The sequence below is a fragment of the Myotis lucifugus genome, unplaced genomic scaffold (assembly GCF_000147115.1).
Source record: "Myotis lucifugus unplaced genomic scaffold, Myoluc2.0 scaffold_340, whole genome shotgun sequence".
NCBI lineage: Eukaryota > Metazoa > Chordata > Mammalia > Chiroptera > Vespertilionidae > Myotis > Myotis lucifugus.
The window spans coordinates 1,014,202-1,034,514 of NW_005871388.1; the positions used below are offsets into that span (position 1 = coordinate 1,014,202).

The 20,313-nt window shown below is 39.1% G+C and overlaps 1 pseudogene; it reads right to left on the reverse strand.

The window, feature by feature from the left end:
* Positions 1–3,610: 3,610 nt before the first annotated feature.
* On the reverse strand, positions 3,611–3,868 carry LOC106699211 (annotated as a pseudogene).
* Between the last annotated feature and the right edge of the window lie 16,445 nt (positions 3,869–20,313).

Sequence of the window (20,313 nt, forward strand, 5' to 3'; positions counted from 1 at the left end):
GGTTATAACATAAACCTGATATTTGCTATTACAACAGGCAGAGAGCGATGGAGATGACTACTGAAATGAAAAGCTACCGTGAATCCGCTCTCTCACTCTCCACTCTTACCTCCTCCCCCCCCCCCCCCCAAAAAAAGCATAAACTAAAAGAGAAATATGGCCCGAAGCGAATGGGAATATTGGATGTATATGATAGAGAAAGGTTGATATCTTGATTCAAATAAATAAGCATCTCAAATCAAGCAATGGGGTAAAGATCATAGACAATCATAGAAAAACCAATATTAAAGTGCAAATGATCAAATCAAAGTTCAAATCAGGAATAAGTCAAATGCATGCAATTTAAGGCAAACATCAAATGCATTTTTTCATCCTATGAACTTAGTGAAGTTTTGTTTTGTTTTGGGGATGAAACCATGTCATGGTTGATGAGGGATCAGTGAAACACACAACTTCCTCAATAATTTCCATCTCCTCCCTTCTCTCAATATCCTTGCTTTCACTTTATATAAACACTAGAGGCCCGATACATGAATATTCATGCAAGAATGGGCCTTTCTTTCCCTGGCTGCCAGCACCACCGCACTGCCTTTGCTGCAGCTGGAGCCACCTTTCCGCCTTCCCACACTGCCCAGAGATCCGGGAGTGGCTGGGCTGTGCGGAAGGCCTGAGTTGTTCTCCCCCACCCCTGGCCACTGGGTGCCTGAGTATGTAAATTAACCCGCCATCTTTGTTGGGTTAATTTGCATACTCACTCCTGATTGGCTGGTGGGTGTCATGAAGGTACAATCAATTTGCATCTTTCTCTTTTATTAATGTAGATTGGTGACAGCAATGCTGGGAACAAACATTTATTGAATATTCAATGTCTCTTTTGGTTCCCAGAATAACTGCAAAAGTAATGAATACAAATGGTGAAATTAACCCCCTTTAATTAATGCTGGGACTGAGAACAAAAAACCATATTCCTACATTCCATATGTGGCAAGAAACTACTTGACTCCCAGGCCTTTGCTCTTACTCTTCATTCCAGGGATTTACTCAGAAATGTTGAAAATACAGTTTAAAGTGGATCTAATCCATGGTGTGTGTGTGTGTGTATTTAAAACTTTGAAGTGAGAAGGCACGAGCATTGACATTAGGTATATTCTGAGTTTAAATTTTACTTATTTAGTGTTTCACATTACAATTTTAAAGAATAATATTCATTGTTATTTTTAATTTAAAAATTCAGAAGCAACAAAGATAGGCTTGTGTGACAGACAGACTCCAAGGTGACCCATGATTCCTACCGCTTCCTGGTGTTCACACCTTTGTAGGATCCCCTCCCCTTGAGTGCAGTTGGTACCTGTGACTTGCTTGTAAACAATAAATATAGCACAGGTGATGGATGGCAATTCTGTGACAGCAATACATTGCAAAAGACTCTGTCTTGCTAGCAGACTCTAGAGATGTCCTTTCTGGCCTGATGAAGCAGGTGGCCATGTTGGGGAAGTCCACCTGGCAAGGAACTGTAGGTGGCCTCTAGGAGCTGAAAGCAGCCTCTGTCCAACAGCCAGCAAGAAGCCAAGGTCCTCTGCCCTGCAAACACAAGGAGATGAATTCTGTCAACCATCTAAGTGAACTTGGGAATGGATTCTTCCCCAGTCAAGCCTCCAGATGAGAATGCAGACCAGAGGACACCTTATTTGGTTTGTGAAATGCTAAGCAGAGGAACCAGTTAAGCTGTGCCTGGACTCCTGACCGACTAAAATTGTGAGATAATAAATGTGTGTTATTTTAAGCCATTAAGTTGGTGGTAACTAATACAGTGTGTGTGTGCTGTTTAGATAGTCAACATATTAGTGCACACAGTGTAGTTCCTTCTTTGGTAAATTTTGTGTTAAATGCACCTGTTGCATTCTGATTTTTTTCTTCCTTATTTCCTCACATACATGTCCCTGCCTTGATCTTCCTTGCAGAGTCTCCATGAGACAGAAACCTAATGAAATGGTGCCCCACAGATCAGCCACAGTCTAGGGCTCCCTGGGACTTCCAGCTGCATTTCTGCTCCAAAGATTATGAGTCTGAGATCATCACCTTCATCCCTTCAGGTCTTTTGGGATATTCTCTTAACTAACTCTGGAAAACACAGTCAACTCAGCTTGCACAATTCAAGTTGCAACTGCAATGTGAGGAACACTTATGGTGAAGACTAGGAGCAGGTTAAGTACTAAACTAAGTCCCATCTAACCCACTTATCTTGGGGAAGCTTTCATGTGAGGCTTCTAGAGTCTTCCTTTCTCTTTCCCCGTGACATCAACTTGCTCCTCTAGCCTCAACCTTTGAGGTTTAGGTCCTTGCTTGCTAATTGCTCCTACTTCCAGATACAAATACAGCTCGGATTGCTCATCACCCCGCCCTCTTCCTTCCTCTTTTCTTCCCTCCTTTCTCTCAACTTTCTTTTCCTTTCCTTCCTTCTTCTGTCCTTTCATTTTTTAGTTCCTGTGTAATCTCCAAAATTCTCTTTCTCTATATCCCTTTTTTATTTTTATCATAATATTTTTTTATCTTTTTGACTTTAAATGATTTTTAAAATTTTCAATTATAATTGACATACAATATTATATTAGTTTCAGGTGTACAATCCAGTGATTAGGCATTATATAACTTACTAAGTGATCACCCTGATAAATGCAGTACCCATCAGACATCATGCATAATTATTACAACATTGTTGACTATATTCCCTATGCTGTATTTTACACCCTCATGACTATTTTGTAACTACCAATTTGTACTTCTTAATCCCTTCGCCTTTTTCACCCATTCTCCAACCCCTCCCTATTTGGCACCCATCAAATATTCTCTGTATCTGTGAGTCTTTTTCTGTTCTGCTTGTTCACTTATTTTGTTTTTTAGATTCCACAAATAAATGAAATCATATGGCATTTGTCTTCCTCTGTTTGAACTATTTCATTCAGCATAATATTCTCTAGGTCCATCCATATTATTGTAGATGTCAAGATTTCGTTCTTTTTTATGGCTGGGTCATATTTTATTGTAGATATGCACCACTTCTTTATCCATTCATCTATTGATGTACACTTAAGCTGCATCCATATCTTGGTTACTGTAAATAATGCTGCAATGAACATATGAATGTACATGTCTTCTCAATTTAGTTTTGAGTTCCTTTGGATAAATACCCAGAAGTGGAATTTCTGGATCCTTCTTTGTCTCTTGTTATATAACCTTTGTTTTAAATCTATTTTATCTGGAATAAGTATTGCTACCCTAGCTTTTGTTTTTTTGTTTGTTTCCATTTTCATGATATATCTTTTTCTTCCATTTTCTTTCTGTGTATGTCTTTCAAGCTAAAGTTAGTCTCTTAAAGACAACATATATAAGGGTCTTGTTTTGTTATCTATTCAGCCTCCCTATGTCTTTTGATTGGAATATTTAATCCATTTGCATTTAAAGTAATTGTTGTTGTTTTTTACACTTTTCCAACAAGTATTTATTATTAGTTAAGCCATGATTCAGGATCCTAGGGTGGGATGTACCCAGGTCCCCCTTCACCTCCCTGGGAGAAGGATGGAGGACAGAGGACAGGTGGGGTGCAGCCAGTTCAGATCTTCCTAGGAAATGTGCCTTCTGCCCTGTGCTCATCCCAGACTGACACCCAGAATATGGGGCAAAGGATTTGTACACATGCCGATACCATTCCCACATGGAGACATCACCCCCTCTAGCAAAGTTGCCTTCTCACAGCAATGGAAGTCCAGATAGTTCTGCCAACAGTTCCTGGTCTGGTTCTGGTTGGGGAAGCGGCTGCTGAAGGAGCTGTCTAGTAGCTCTTGATTTTGGTCTTGATGTTGTCTGCCATGTTACTGACTCCTAAAGATTCCCCTGAAGCTGCTTGCAGCTCATTGTCTTAAAGTAATTGTTGATAGATACAAATTTATTGCCAATTTATTATTCATATATTTTATCTTTTTTTTTTTTCTTAAAGAAGACCCTTTAATACTGGTTTGGTGGTGATGAACTCCTTACTTTTTTCTTGTCTGGAAAGCTCTTGATCTGTCATTCAATTCTAAACAATAGCTTTGGTGGGTAGAGTAATATTGGTTGTAGGTCCTTGCTTTTCATCATTTTGAATATTTCTTGCCAATCCTTTCCGTTGAGAAATCAGCTGACAGCCTTATGGGAGCTTCCTAGTAGGTAACTAACTGCTTTTCTCTTGCTGCTTTTAAGATTCTCTTTGTCTTAAAAAATTTTTATTTTGATTTTTTTCAATTACAGTTTACATTCAGTATTATTTTGTGTTAGTTTCAGTTGTACAGCATAGTGGTTAGACAACCATATACTTTACAGAGTGTTCCTTCTGATATTTCCAATACCAACTGGCACCATATCTAGTTATTTCAATATTATTGACTATATTGCACTTACATCCCTATGGCTATTTTATAACAACTAATCTGTACTTCTTAACCCCTTCACTTTTTTAAGTCAGTCCCCTTGTTCCCCTCACTTCTGGCAACCATCAATCTGTTCTCTGTGGCGATGAGTCTGTTTCTGTTTTGTTTGTTTATATTGTTCTTTAGATTCCACATATAAGTGAAATCATATGGTATCTGTCTTTCTCTGACTGACTTATTTCATTTAGCATAATGCCATCTAGGTCAGCAGTTCTCAACCTGTGGGTCGCAACTCCTTTGGCGGTCGAACGACCCTTTCACAGGGGTCGCCTAACACCATCCTGCATATCAGATATTTACATTACGATCCATAACAGTAGCAACATTACAGTTATGAAGTAGCAATGAAAATAATTTTATGGTTGGGTCACAACATGAGGAACTGTATTTAAAGGGCCAGAAGGTTGAGACCACTGCTCTAGGTCCATCCATGCTGTTGTAAATGGTAAGATTTTGTTCATTTTCATGGCCGACTAATATTCCATTGCGTATATGTACCACAACATTTTTTATCCATTGTTCTATTGATGAGCACTTGGGGTGCTTCCATAGGTTGGCTATTGTAAATAATGCTGCAATGAACATAGGGGTGCATATATACTTTTGAATCAGTGTTTTGGGTTTCTTTGGCTATTTACTCAAAAGTGGAATCACTGGGTCATAGGCAGTTCCATTTTTCATTTTTTGAGGAACTTCCATACTGTTTTCCATAGTGGCTACACCAGTCTGCATTCCCACTGACAGTGTAAGAGGGTTCTCTTTCTCCACTTCCTGGCCAACACTTATCATTTGTTGATTTCTTGATGATAGTCATTCTGACAGGTATTAGGTGATATCTCGTTGTGGTTTTAATTTGCATTTCTCTAATGATTAGTGATGTAGATTATCTTTTCATATGTCTATTGGCTATCTTTATGTCCTCTTTGTAGAATTATCTATTTAGATTCTTTGCCCATTTTTTAAATTGGATTGTTTGTTTTTTGGGTGTTGAGTTGTGTGAGATGAGTTCTTTATAAATTTTGGATACTAATCCCTTGGCAAATATATTCTTCCATTCAATGTATTGTTTTTTCATTTTGTTGATGGTTTGCATTGCTGTGCAAAACCTTTTTAGTTTGATATAATCTGATTTTTAATTTTTTTCTTTGTTTCCCTTGCCTGAGGAGATATATCAGGAAACCTCCTGAGATGCAGTCCAGTAGAGTAAGCCGGCTTGACTAGATCTCCATCAGCACCCAGGAAAAACCTCAGACATTTCTATTGCTGTCTGAAACAGGTTATCAAAATAGAGTTTGGCTAAAGCACAAACTTGAAACGGTTCTGCAACTAGACTAATAATTTTACCATTGGTCTGGTAAGGAAGGGTCATGGGCCAATGTTGACTTTTCAGATTAGCAAAGCACAGAGGGGCCTAATTGATCAGCAGGCTTATCATTCATGTCAATTTTTATTAGTTCTTTTTAGGTTTTAATGCTAACAATATATCTTTTATTTTTTTTTTAATATTCACCCCAGGACATTTTTTCCACTGATTTTTTTAGGGAGAGTGAAGAGAGAGGGAAAGATAGAAAGAAACATTGATGTGAAAGAAACAGATCCATTGGTTGCCTCCTGCATGAGCCCTGACCAGGGCCTGGGCTGGGGAGGAGCCTGCAACCAAGATAAATGCCCTTGACTGGAATCGAACCCAGGACCCTTTGGTCCACAGGCTGATGCTCTATCCACTGAGCTGAACCGACTAGGGTTAACTGTACCTCTGAGGCTATAATTAAGATGATAGAATGACCTCACTGATTTTGATAGCATTAGATTTTTTTTTTAAAGAATAGAGAAAACATTTGACTCCTTAAAAGTGCCAGACTGGATTGGACCTGAAGGAAGAGTCAAATATTTCCTGTCCAGGATTTATTTCATTAGCAAGATGATGCAAATTAAGCTCTCAGAACAGCATTTGGCACATAAGCAATCTCATCATTATTATTATCACTACTAGAGGCCCAGTGCACGAATTCGTGCATGGGGATGTACAAAACCCCAAACCAGAAGCATGGTTTAGCACCAGGGCCCAATGAGGACCGGCTGGCCATGGGGAGGAGCTGTGGGAGGTTGGCTGTGGGAGCGCACTGACCACCAGGGGGCAGCTCCTGCATTGAGCATCTGCCCCCTGGTGGTCAGTGCACATCATAGCAACTGGTCGACTGGTCGTTCAGGTTGTTCTGGTTGTTCTGATCATTTGGTCATAACGGTTGCTTAGGTTTTTATATATATAGAATTATCCATCCCACAGACTGTTATATATCTGAGTTTTATAAGGAAAAAAATAGAAACTGTTTATGTTACTTTGTATACTTTTCTGTTTTTTCCCTTTTTAAATACTATGTTGTATGTATAATCAGCAATAAAGCAACAAAAAAGAGTCCTTAAGAAAGAGCAAGGCCACAAGAAAGGATCCTGACTTTATTGTGGACCAGAAATTTGAGTAAATTGGTTTATTTCACTGGTCTGTTGTACTGAAGCAATGGGCTGCTCTTGTGGCCACAGGTAGGCAGTACCGGTCATTAGGGACATTACCCTGACTATACCTGATTGCTCTCTTCGGAGGATGGGAGGGCACTAAGTGCATACTGGGAAAGAGGGTACATAGAAGGTAGGTGTGGACACTCTCACTGATGTGCTTGGAGCTCTGCATGTGAAACTAATATGTAAAGCCAGCACCTTTGGGGCCACCTGTCCAGCAAAAGTGCCTGCTGCTGCCGGGTTTTAGAGCCATAAAAAAGTTATGCAGAGCAGCCAGGAAGAATCTGCCCTGTGGCTGTGTGGCTTGCCTGCAGCCCTCCTTTTCCCGTGAATGGAGTATCTGGGCCTCATTGCCCCATCATTAAATGAGAGGAAGGCAGTAACTCTGGTCCCCCTTTAGAGAGGCATTCCAGGAATTGGCTGAGTGGTATCTCTAGACTCAGGCAAAATCTCCCTGCCTTTGCTATGTTTATTAGCGATGTCCGGGGTGAATTCCTAGAACTGTAAGGTGGAAAGGACTCTGGGAGGCCCCCACCAAGCCCGTCTTCAAAGAGGGCTGCAACCAAGCCACACAACCGCAGGCTGATTCATCCTAGCTGCCCTGCATGACTTATTGATGGCTCTAAACCCCAGGGCATAAGTAATGTCCTTTCTGTCCCTCTCTAAATCTTTCCACTCTTCAACTCTCTCCTGGGACTTCTTTCAAATGGGTTCTTAGTCTGTTTAGGACTTCCTCCCGCTTCTCTGCACTCCGTTCAAATGCCGGAGCCCTAAACCCAGTGTGTCCTCTAATAGAGGCTGGGCCATCTCAAGAGGAGTAAAGGACAATCTGAATCCTTCATTGCCACGCAGAAGTGATTCTAGGCAGAGGGAACATGTTGGGGTGGTGGTGGGGGGGAGAAATAGGGGCTTCTGTGGCCAAGAGAACTGAGATAAAAATTCTGCTCCATAGTCCACCTGCTGTGACCACCGGTGAGTCATCTGCTTTGCTTTGCCTCTGTCCTTCACAGGGAACAGAAGAAATGAGAATATGTCATAAGGTCACTGTGAGGAATAAATTATATATATATATATATATATATATATATATATATATATATATATATATATAAAGTGCTTAGTCTGTGCTGTACGTGTTTTTCATACAAAACTGGCTTAAATACATGCCAATTACTTCATCTGGTATTCAACGGAAGAAATGTGATCTGTTCCAAAGCTAGAGAAAAAAGTGACGACAGTGGATTTACAGAAAAACAGAACTGTTCTGCACTCTAAGAGATGTTCAAGAGTAAATTTAACCATCTTTGCTTTTTGCCTTAAATGCTGACTCCTTAAATTCAACTTCCTGGGTTAGAGTTTACCTTACAATTTTATATTTCTCAGAAGTTTACAAAGCAGTTCCAATAACCCATTTTTTAAAAAGCTTAATGACTTTGGAACCATTGCCCCAAAGATAAATTATATAACACTTACAGTCTTCAATGAGATATAACTTGACTTAAAAGTATCTCCTTCAATCCCCAGAAATCCCTATGAAATAGGAAGGGGAAAACCCATCTATGAGCAGATGAGCAGTGTTTGAAGTAGTCAGTATATAAGAGATGAAAGGTACATCCCCAGGTCCTTAAGGACAAAGTAAAGAATGTGTTGCAAATGAAACAATGTCCCTCAGACCTAATAACCAATCAATGAAGAAAAAACAAAACCTTAGACTGTTTCCCATATGCCCAAGCAGGTAGAAGCTGCTTGTAATTGGTCAGGCACTGTTCTAAGCAGATTGCGTGTATTGAGGTATTTAGTCCTCCCACAAATGTATGGGCAAGTATTGTTTGCATCCTCACTTTCTACATAATGGAGCTCAGGCACAAAAGAGACGAAATAATTTCCCCAAGATTTGATAGCACAAGTGGCAGAACTGGGTTCAAACTCAGGCAGTGGGTTCCAAGAGCCCACACTTCCTGCCCCTGTACCACATTGCTTCTCTAGTTTTACCCCTAACTTGGGAAGCAGTATAGTCTAGTAGTTAAATGCACATATTTTGGTGTCTAAAAGAGTCATATTTTAACCCTGAGTTCACCACTCAATGGAGAAGCTGGAAAGGACAAGTGGTTGCCCTCCCTTCTCCCTGCTTCCTCCATCTCAAACCCTGGCTGATAAAGAAACTGAGGCCTAAAAAATTAACATACTTAAAATAGAAATCATGTTCTGTACCCAAACACTAAGTTGTTTGCTACCTTCTGAGTCAGCTTGCCGTAATGAAATCACCATGCATTCAGAAAGCTTCCTAGACCTCAGCTGTCTCTGATGTACTAAGTGGTGGGTTTTTTTTTTTTTAAATAATGCCTAAGTATACGTGAACAAAGCAGTGTGAATTATGGAGAAAATAAGTGTATTAACACTTTGAGTTAACACTCTTTCAAATAAGATAAATTCTATTTCCTCCAATTTGACATTCTTCATTATCACCTAAAGCATCATTTTTATATCCATTGAATAGTTAAGCAGCTAGTACAAATAGCTACTTCTTGTGGAGTACTTAAGTGATCTCATTCCATTTTTCAGTGAGGTTGGTAGGTATCTTTACCCCTCTTTGTTGATGATAAGTTAAGGCATACAGAGGCCTCCAGCAAACAGCTTCAGTTCCCACGAAACCTAAAGTGATGGAGGCGTTCAAACGGAACCATTCTGATGCCTACATGAACATATTTTTACCACACTTCTCTACTGCTGCCCAAATTGCAGATAAAGGCAAGGTTATGCTTATAGCTTCTGACCTGCTACACAGCAGCTTTAAAGGTCAGTCTCTAACATCTATCCAATAACTGTTTTGTTACAGAAATTTGCATAGTTGTTGGTGCCCCTATGTCCCCAAATTAATCTCTAATCTGGCAGATTCCAGAATCTGATCTTCACTAAAAATCTTCAAACTGAAAATAAAGAGGCTTATTTATTCTCTCAAAAACTATTATGCAGAAAGGAAGGAAAATCAACCAACACCTTTCTTCAAATGTGGAAGAAAAAGATTAGCTTCGATGAACTCAACCTCTGGCTCTGAGTTATTTCACGGTAGCAAAGACTAAAATTATTGGCTGTGTTAATCACATTTGGATGAAACATCCATTTTTACAGAAATCATCTCCAGATTGTTTTGTTTCTGGCCCGTTAGCACAACTAATTCATCAGCAGAGTGAGCAAGCCTTTCTTGCAACGGAGCCAGGCCTCCTTTGATGAAACAGAGCCTCCACAAGCTGTTCTGCAGAATCTGGGAAGGGGCTGTGTTAGTCTGTTTTATGCATGTTTTACTTTTTAATTCAGTTGGCCACCAACAAGTATGTGATTGTAATAGATGTTTAATGCAACAGAAAACCTAGTTACAGGGCATTAGCTCTGGGTTGTTGTTGATTTATCTTTCAAATATGTTTTTTTTTTTCTAAACTACCTAAATAACACACACACACACACACACACACACACACACACACACCATTTTAGGTCACAGGATTTTCTTCACTGCATGGCCTGTTCATTAACCAAAATGAGTGATTGAGGGAAGAACACACAAATGAACCAACCCATGGTGGGACTGGCAGCCAAAGCAACTGATCTGAGCTTGAGTATTATCTATTTCCCCTGCGTCTAAGAGGCACACGCACAAATGGGTCAGATCTGGTTGCCATGCATGTAGACGGCCATTAGCAATTCTCCAGCAGCCAAAAATAACAAAGGAGACCTAGAGAGAGAAGGTGGTTGGCAAAGGGTGGTAAGAGAGATTGTCCCTTCCTATAATTTTTCAAGAAATATTGATTTCCTATTGAGTAAAAGACAACAGAACTTGTCAACATGTATATGCTCCTGGACTGGTTCCCTGCTGGGGGCTGGCCCTGCCCCAGCACAGTCTGGGACCTCCAGGCTCTTGGCTTGAGCAGGAAAGAATTCAAGAACAAGTCAGGGTGAGAGTGAATGGTAGTCTTATTTTGTTAGAGAAACAAGGAGGCCAGGATGCAGGATCCCTGGTAGCAAGTCTCACAGGGCCGCTGTGAAAGAGGGAAAGTACACATCAGAGTGGACAAGGGTGAACTCCGAGCGAGTTGCCCATGGTTAGTCAGTATGAGGGGTTTTGTGTTTCCAAGAGGGGGCTGTTTCTGAACTTTGTAGTGTCAAATTCTGTCTCTACCTTCTAGTTGGCAGGGGGGTACTTGTTCCTAATATGCTCCATTTCATATTAGGAACAAGAAGAAGGGCTTCTACTTGTGGTGTCAGTTTTCATTATAACGATGCTATAATGAGCTTTAGGGTGGTTCTCTGGTCAATTTTTTCCTCTGTCTTGGGTTGATTGGATCTTAGCCAGTCCCTGTTGTTGTTGACTTCTGCGGCCACCGACCACACAGGAATCTCATGCCATAAACTGTTTCCCTTTGGTCACTGGTGGAGGTGAGGCTCTAGTGCAGTGATGGCGAACCTATGACACGTGTGTCAGAGGTGACACGCGAACTCAGTTTTCTGGTTGATTTTTCTTTGTTAAATGGCATTTAAATATATAAAATAAATATCAAAAATATAAGTCTTTGTTTTACTATGGTTGCAAATATCAAAAAATTTCTATATGTGACACGGCACCAGTTAAGTTAGGGTTTTTCAAAATGCTGACACTCCGAGTTCGAAAGGTTCGCCATCACTGCCTAGAGAGAGGACCTAGGAGCTTACTGGCCTGAGATGCTCATTCCTGCCTCCTCATTCCACTTGTGGGGAGTTTTCCCTAACTTCTTTCTATCTTGCCTCATCTATAGGCCTGTAACACATTCCCTATAGAACACCTCCGACCACGAGGTAAACTTCATAACCTTCTCCTGATGAATTGGGATTATTGGTTTAAAGAATAAATTGATCTTTGGGACTAGAGTGGGGAGGTCCTCTCTAGAAGCTATAATGACATTTCTGAGTTACAGGGCTGTGCTGTTTGTTCCTGTGGACCAGGGTTGACTAAACTGTACACTTGTGGTTTGGAAGGGGCAGGAGAACTTTTCCAGAGTCTGGGGGGGGGGGGGTGGTGAGAGGGGGAACTGTCCATTGCAGGAAGGAAGGCAGGGACCTAAGGACTGAAATGTATTAAAATGGTCCTGAGTGTGAAACTCCTGAATAAATCCTACTGAAATCATGGAGAAAAACAAAGGTCTACCAGGCAAAGACAAAGTCATGAAAATTCATCTGAACAGCTAAAAATCAGCATATGTAGATCACCTCTCAATTGTGGCTTTTAAAAATCCACCTGTGACCGGTTATTCAGCTCCTTTGGGATTCATTCTGAAACCTCTTTTGTGTCTTGATCTGCACAGAGAAATGAATTTAAAATAACAAACGGACTTGTTAAAAACACCAGTCTCAAACTTAACTACAATTATTCCATGTCCCTGTGAAGCACAATAATCCATTACTTTTTTGTTTTGATGATGGAAGGGCAAAAAAGGCAGACTTTTTTTTTTAAGCTCTCAGACTCCCTTTACCTTGCCAAGAGCAAAGGGAAGAGGGAGGTTGAGATTTGTAGTATTTCCAGCTAGTGTTTGAGTACTTAGGAAAGTACCTTAAATTGGGTGAGGCCACAAACAAAAAATCCCCATCATGCTGCGCCCTTTAGACACGATGTAGCTCCCTCTCAGGAGCTCACATTAAGCCCCTTCTGAATTAACTGAAATGACTGAGTTTATGCCAAAATATGTTCTGAGCAATGTGTCCCTTGGAGACACATCGGTGTGACTTTGCTTCCCTTGTCCAGCCTCTTCACTCCATGCTGTGGAGTGGCAACTAGTGAGTGAAGAAACAAAGAAACACTCCCTTTGCCTGTGGCAGTGGAGAGAGTGAGGGAATGGACCTCCCCCTCCACTCAGAGACCTCTTTCCAAAGATGAGAACTGCCTGCTTTCTACTTGAGGCAGAGGATCTGCTGTAAGACATTGAATTTACAAAGCTTTTACTTTCATCTCCTTTAAGCCTCACCATAAGCCAGTGAGGGAAACAGGAGCTGGTGAAATGCTGTTTATTGAACACAAATCCTGGGCCAGGTACTCTGCTAGGACCCGGCACACAGCATAAACATAATGAAGCTCCTGTCTGAAGTGAGTGACATGCATTCTAGTGGGTACACAGCAGGGAAATTGAGACAGGAAATTGTATATGAAATTGCTGTTAGTGTTGGTACCCTAGGAAGAGACTGAATTTGGTTTTAAGGATTCGGTCTTGGCAAGAAGATGGGGGATGGGAGAGGTAGGCTGGGGGTGTTTTATGCCAGTAAAATCATTTGCTATCCAATGTTTTAGGAACCAGTATACATAATTATTCCTTCATACCAACTATCATTTCAAAATGTATTTGAAATTTCTTAAAAAATAAAACTACCATGTATTTCGGATAAATAAGCTGTGCTATATTTATACAATGGAATACTATGCAGTTGTGAAAAAGAAGGATCTCTTACCCTTTGCAACAGCATGGATAGACCTGGAGATTATTATGCTGAGCGAAATAAGCCAGTCAGAGAAAGACAAATATCACGTAATCTCACTCATATGTAGAATCTAATGAACAAAATAAACTGACGAACAAACTGAGGTCCAGAGGCATAGATGCATGGAACAGAATTACAGGTCTCAGGGGGAGGGAGAGGAGAGAATGGGAATAGATTAACCAAAAACTTATATGCATATATGCGCAGTCCATGAACACAGACATAGTGTAGTGAAAGCCTGAGGTGGGCAGGCGTTGAGTAGAGGGGGGCAAAAGGGAGAAAAGTGGGGGACATTTGTAATATTGTCAACAACAAAATAAAATTAAAATTATATTAAAAACTCAGAAAAAAAGAAGTATGTAAAAAAAAAAGCCTTCCATGTATTTCCCATAAAATATAGATATGAGAAATATCCAAATTATCTAAGAAATTCTATCAAATTTATGTTGGCAATGCTGAATTCATTTTTAATTCTTTAAATGAACTATTGAAAAATATTAATTATTGATAGGTCAGCAGAATGTTTAATATATGTAAGTCATGGTTCTCATCCCTTGAAACTTAAAGTTCTGTTATAAAAAATTTCAAACAAACACAAAAAATGAAAAGAGTGAGGAAGACAGGGGTGGGTGGTGGGTCAGAAGAGATCAACCAAAGTACTTGATGCATATACGCATAATCCCTGGACACAGACCACATGGTGTTGGAGGCCTGGGGTGGGGGTATAAGGGGTCAATGGGAGAAAAAAGGGATATGTGTAATACTTTCAACAATAAAGATAAAAAATTAAGAATCATGAAAAAAATAATTATATAATGAACCCCTATGCTGACCACCCAGCTCCATCAATAATCAAGCATGGCCAGTCATATGTCATGTGATCCCTACCTACTTCATTATTTTAAAAGAAATTCCAGATTTTATATCATTTTATCCACAAATATTTAAAAATGTGCCTCTAAAAGATAAGGAATTGTTTTAAACATGATATCAGAATCATCTCTAAACTTAATAATAAGTTCTTAATATCAGTAAGTATCGAGTCTGTGTTCAGATTTACCTGGAGAACCTTATAACAAGTGTAGATAGATACTATTGTGGTTTTCTATTGCTGTGTGAGATTTTAAAGAACCTATTATTGTCTCTCATGTAGGAAAATTATTGTTTTTTTAATCCTCACATGAGGAAATGTTTAGAGAGAGGAAGGGAGAGAAAGTGAGAGATAGAGAGAAGAACATCCATGTGAGAGAGAAACATTGATTTGTTGCCTCCCATATGCACCCTGATCTACCGGAAATGGAACCTGCAACCTAGGCATGTGCCCTGACCCAGAACAGAACCGCAGCCTTTTGGTGTACAGGACGACATTCCAACCAACTGAGCCATCTGGGTAGGGCTCATGTAGGAAGATTTTAAATCATTAAGTCAATTTCTTTAGAAGGGTTTAGATGTTTCTTTTCTTCTTGAGTCAGTTTTTGGTAAGTTATAATTTTCTAGGAATTTTTCTATTTTATCTAAGTTTTAAAATTTATAATGACTATAGTTCTATAGTTATGCTTTCCTTTTCCTTCCCAATATTGTTTATTTGTTTCTTTTTTTCTTTATCAGTCTTATCAGGGGTTTGTCAATTTAATTAATACTCTCAAAGAACCAACTTTTGGATTTAATTTTCATTATTGTAAGTCTTCTGTTTTTTAATTTCTGCTTTTATCTTTATTCTTTCTTACTTCCACCTTTACTTGGATTTATTTTGCTGTTCTTTTACTAATTCCTTAAGTTGAATTCTTTGTTCACTAATATGTAGCCTTTTTTAAAATTTCTAATAGATGCAACAAAGGTTCTATATCTTTCTAATTACTGTGTTAGTTGCACACCCAAAGTTTTGACATTTGTAATTTTCATTATGGTTTAGTTTTAAATGTTGTCTAGTTTCTCTTATAACATCTTCTTTAAAGAACTGATTATTTAGAAGTATAGTTCTTTAATTTTTAATATGGGATATACCTGGTTATTATTTTATTGTTGTTTCTAAGCTATGTGGTGTCTGATATCATTCCTTAGAAACTAGTTGAGCCTTGCTTTGTGGACTAGAATGAGGATATATTTTATGGCAACTTTGTTGTTGTTTTTTCTTTTTCTTCTTCCACTCATTAGCAATCATCTTTGCAATTCCCTGGCATATAAGGGACATTTCTACTTTATCCATTCATTGGGGGTATACCCTTTGGGTTCTAGCTCTACTCTCTGTTCAGGGCCTAGGTTGTTTGTTTGTTTATTTGTTTGTCTGATTTTTTTTTATTGATTTCAGAAAAGAAGGGAGAGGGAGAGAGATATAGAAACATCAATAATGAAAGAGGATCATTGATAGGCTGCCTCCAGCACACCCCCTACTGAGGATTGAGCCCTTAACCGGGGCATGTGCCCTGACTGGGAATCAAACCATGACCTCCTGGTTCATAGGCTGGCATAAAACCACTGAGGAAATGTTTAGAGAGAGGACAGGCGAGAGATAGAGATGGAGAGAGGAACATCCATGTGAGAGAGAAACATCGATCTGGAGCAGTGCAGGCCCTGGGTTTATTATCTCTTTCCCCCCAGGCCCAGAAGGCTGTGCATTTCAAAGCTCTTGTTCACCCGGTTCAGTAAACGCCCTCAAGTTGAAAGTAACATCAGTGTTCTTTTTTCTCCACATGCTCCCCTTTAGTTTCTGACCTGAGTATTCCTTACGGTCTATTCTAGCCAGTTTGACAGTGCATTTAGGATGATTTCTGAAAGATAAATACTATTTAGTACTTTTCATTGATTGTGAACCTAGTCTGCCATGCATTCATCAGAAGAAGTCTATATTTGCATATTATTTGAATATTATTGACTTCCTGTAACATGCAGTAAGTAACATGTTCAAGGAATTTAAGGCTTTGCCATTTCTTAAGGAAATCACCTGTTAGGGAAAAATGTAACATAAAATATGTAAAGTGGATGTTCACAGATATTAACCAAACATCTAAGAAAATAAAAGTGGTTTATTTTTAGTTATATTCCAAGCAAAAAACATAGCCAATGCATCTGAATAATTCCAAAATGACCCCCACATGTTCACCAAAAAGATACATAGAAATATTCATAGCAGCATTTATTCTGTCAAAATGTGAGAAAAAAAAAGAACCAATAAATACCTATCAGTGGTAGGATAGACAAAGAAATTGTGGAATGCTACATATCAAAGAGAATGAACAAACTGCAACCACATGCAACTATATAAATGAATTTCATAAATATATTGTTGAATGAGAGAAGCTCAATACAGTAATATGTAAATGTGTGTGATTCCATTTATATGAAGTTCAAAAATGGACAAAACTAATTTATGTGTTACAATTCAAGGTGACTGTTACCCTTGAGAGAAGGTTGGAGACAGGGATGGCACAAGAGGATTTCTGGGGAGTTGGCCATGTTCTTTTCTTTATCTGAAAACTTGTTACATAAATGTGCTCATTTTGTGAAAATCAATTGAACTGTACAGTTTCTGTATATATACTTCAATAAAATTATATATTGCAAAAAATCCCAAATGAAATAAAAAACACATCAATTTATTTAAGAAATTAAATATCTACTTGATGTTTGTTTGTTTCAAAACAAACAAAAAAGGCTCATGCTAACAAAGTGTTAACATAACCCTATATAATAAAAGCCTAATATTCAAATCTACTGAATGGCAGAACGACCAATCACTATGATGTGCACTGACCACCAAGGGGCAGACGCTCAATGCAGGAGCTGCCCCCAGCTCACAGGCCCCAGGCCAGCGCCCCGCCCCCATCACCCCACCAGTTGCCCCACAGATTGGCAGATTGGCCCTAATCACCGGCCAGGCCTAAGGACCTTACCCATGCACGAATTTTGTGCACCAGGCCTCTAGTGTTAACATAATGACATTGTAACTGTTTATTGAGTTCTTCCAGAAAGCGTTAAGGCCTTGATCCTGAGAAGTGGAAATAGGAAAAATGGAGATAGTTTGTTTTCCAAGTGTAGGCACACATGACATCCCCCCAGCTAAGTTATAATGTGGAACTTGGAAGCACGCCCCTCATCAGGCATCAGAGGTCTGAACCTGTGCTTGTCTTGTCTTTGACAGCTGTCCCCTTTCACTCTAAGCCTGTTTCTTCATCTTCAGAGAGGGAACACATACCTACCATCCTGTCTGGCACCTGGTAAGTGACCTTTTATTATGATTATTAATAGTATTATTAGAATATTGTTGAATAGCAAGTTTGGTTCTAGTTTGTCTTTATTTAATTTCTACAATGACTTACCTGCATGCAACTGCTTCCCTGGGAGCCCTCAATTATTCTTCTTATGGTCTACCACTTCCCCCACCGCCCCCCAAAAACAATCTAAGTGGCTTCCCTACCATTGCCCTTTTGGTAACTTTTTTTTTTTTGCTACCATTAAAGCAGCATCTCCTTCCTATGAAATGCAGTGGGTCATTTCATTCGAAATCTATGGTTTGTCTTGGGCTAGAGAAAAATCCCAACTTCCAACTCAGTTGACTTGTCCACACTTGTTGGTAAATTCCTGGATTCTTTACAAGAAGAATGTTGGTTCTTCATTTTAATTTATGACCTTATTTTAAGCGTAGATTATCTCGTATTCTGATGTTTGTCAGGATTCCTACATTTTTCATTTTAACCTCATTTTCTGCATTGTAGGTTTACAGTCTGAGATGGAGATAAATCATGCTGTCCCAACCTGTTTGTAGTGTATTAATCACCCACTTCTCTTCAATGGGCTTTTCTTATGGTTGCCCCCTTTACATCTGTTCATTCTTTTCTCATACAAGATGCACGGCCTACTACTATTTTCCATTTCTTTTTAAAATCTGAAGTACAATATAGTGTATTTCCATTGGTTGAAGTCTTGTCAGAAATTATTTGAATTAGACGGACTCCATAATTTCTATTTACATTATTTCTTTGCATTTCATGGTATTTCATTTCCTCCCAAGCCCCTCAAGGAAACCTGTAATGATCTCTTTAACAACTTCTCTCAAACCTTCCTTCTCAGAGAGTAGGCAGGTCCCAAATTTCTTCAGGGCAGAGATTACCTGATTCATTTATCAGCTAATCCACAGGTAAACCTTGTGACTCTTTTGTTCTGGTAGGATATAGAGCAGAATTGATTTGCAAGGAAATTTCGTAAAAACTGAACAAACTTTTATACTCTTAAGACAAGATGTTGAGAAAAACTTATTCTTCAAAAATATATATATCTTTCCCAAAGACTCAGTTATTCCTAAAGTGAACTTAAATTGTGATTTTTTAACTTTAAAATTAGAGTTAAGATAGAAATTATAAAGTCTTGTATAGACATTCTGCTACAGCCAATTACATTACTTTAGTCATATCATAATAAACATGACATCACTGATATAACCTAATATTCTTTTGCATTTTGGGTTATGTTTTGACAGTGGCCTTTATCTGTGTTTTTGAAAAGATAAGAGATTGCTGCGTTTTCCCCCCTAGGCAAGCATTTGAAGGCTATTATTGGTATATTTCAAGACTAAGTTTTCTGTTGTCATTGAAGTAGGCCATGAAATTACAAAATGCACTTGCAAGTACTCCCAAACAGTATATCTGCAACTCATATGGCTGGGATTCCGTGGGGAGCTTCTCTTCTCTGATCTTTCTCTTTCCCTGATTCTCCAGTATTTTTAACTTCCTCTTAAATGTCAGTGTTGCCAGGGTTCCTTTTCCTTCTCATGGTACTCTCCTTATGCCTATAATCATCACCATCACCACCACCCCACCCTCACCCTACTCCCAGATCTCCATCTCCAGAATAGGCCTCACTTCTAAGCCTCCTATTTTCTATCTCCAACTGCTGCTTAGTCCTCAGAAATGTTTCCCCTCAGATCTCAGTACCCATCCTGCTTTCCACTGAGGGTCTCAATGAAACATGTACTTGATTGTGTTTCCCTCTGCTTTGCTGTTAGGAACTGTAGTTGTAGTTTAGGATCTGCCTTTTGCCTTTTGTGTATTAACCTCACCTCTGTCTTAATTCTTTTCCCCTCAATTTTTCATCTATTTATTTTAATGCTGATATAATGTATGTATTTATATAGCCTTGTTTGGAATAGTCAGGGTATGAAAATAAGTAACATGATGTGTTATATATATATATTTATAGATATATATATATACATATGTGTGTATTTATATATATCTTCTGAATATCTCTACTTTGATGGCCCATGTGATATACTTTAATTTCAACATGTTGGAAATGTATTCACCTCCTAAAATTCTCTGCCAAGAACTAATCTAACTAGTCTCCCAAACTAGTAGTAATCTTAACTTAATCTTTGATTCTTCTTTCTTTTATTTTCACCATCACATCTAATTCGTCATCAAATCCTGGGCTTTCCTACCCATCCCCAGTGTCACTCACAACAGTCTCTTGCCACTCCAGTTCATTGTGTGTTCTGCTTCCAGAACAACCTTCCTAAAATAAACATCATGTCTTGTTAGTGCCCTATTTAAAACCCCCTCCTGTCTCTCCATTGCCTACAAGAGAAATTCCAAACAACTTTGTGTGATGGACAAGGCTCATCATGATTTAAACAATGATTTCTTTTCTCTCCATAATGAGAGTTTATTCTCCCTTTAGGGGTCTGGTCTCCCACTCTCGAGGTTCAGGGTGGGTTCCCTTGGAAGCAGTCTCTGAGACAGAGATTGGAGTGCACGAGTTTGATCAGGACATGGTTTTGGAATTGCCACCTGTAGATAAGAAGGTAATAAAGTAGAAAGGGGTTGAGAGAGATGTCGAGCTG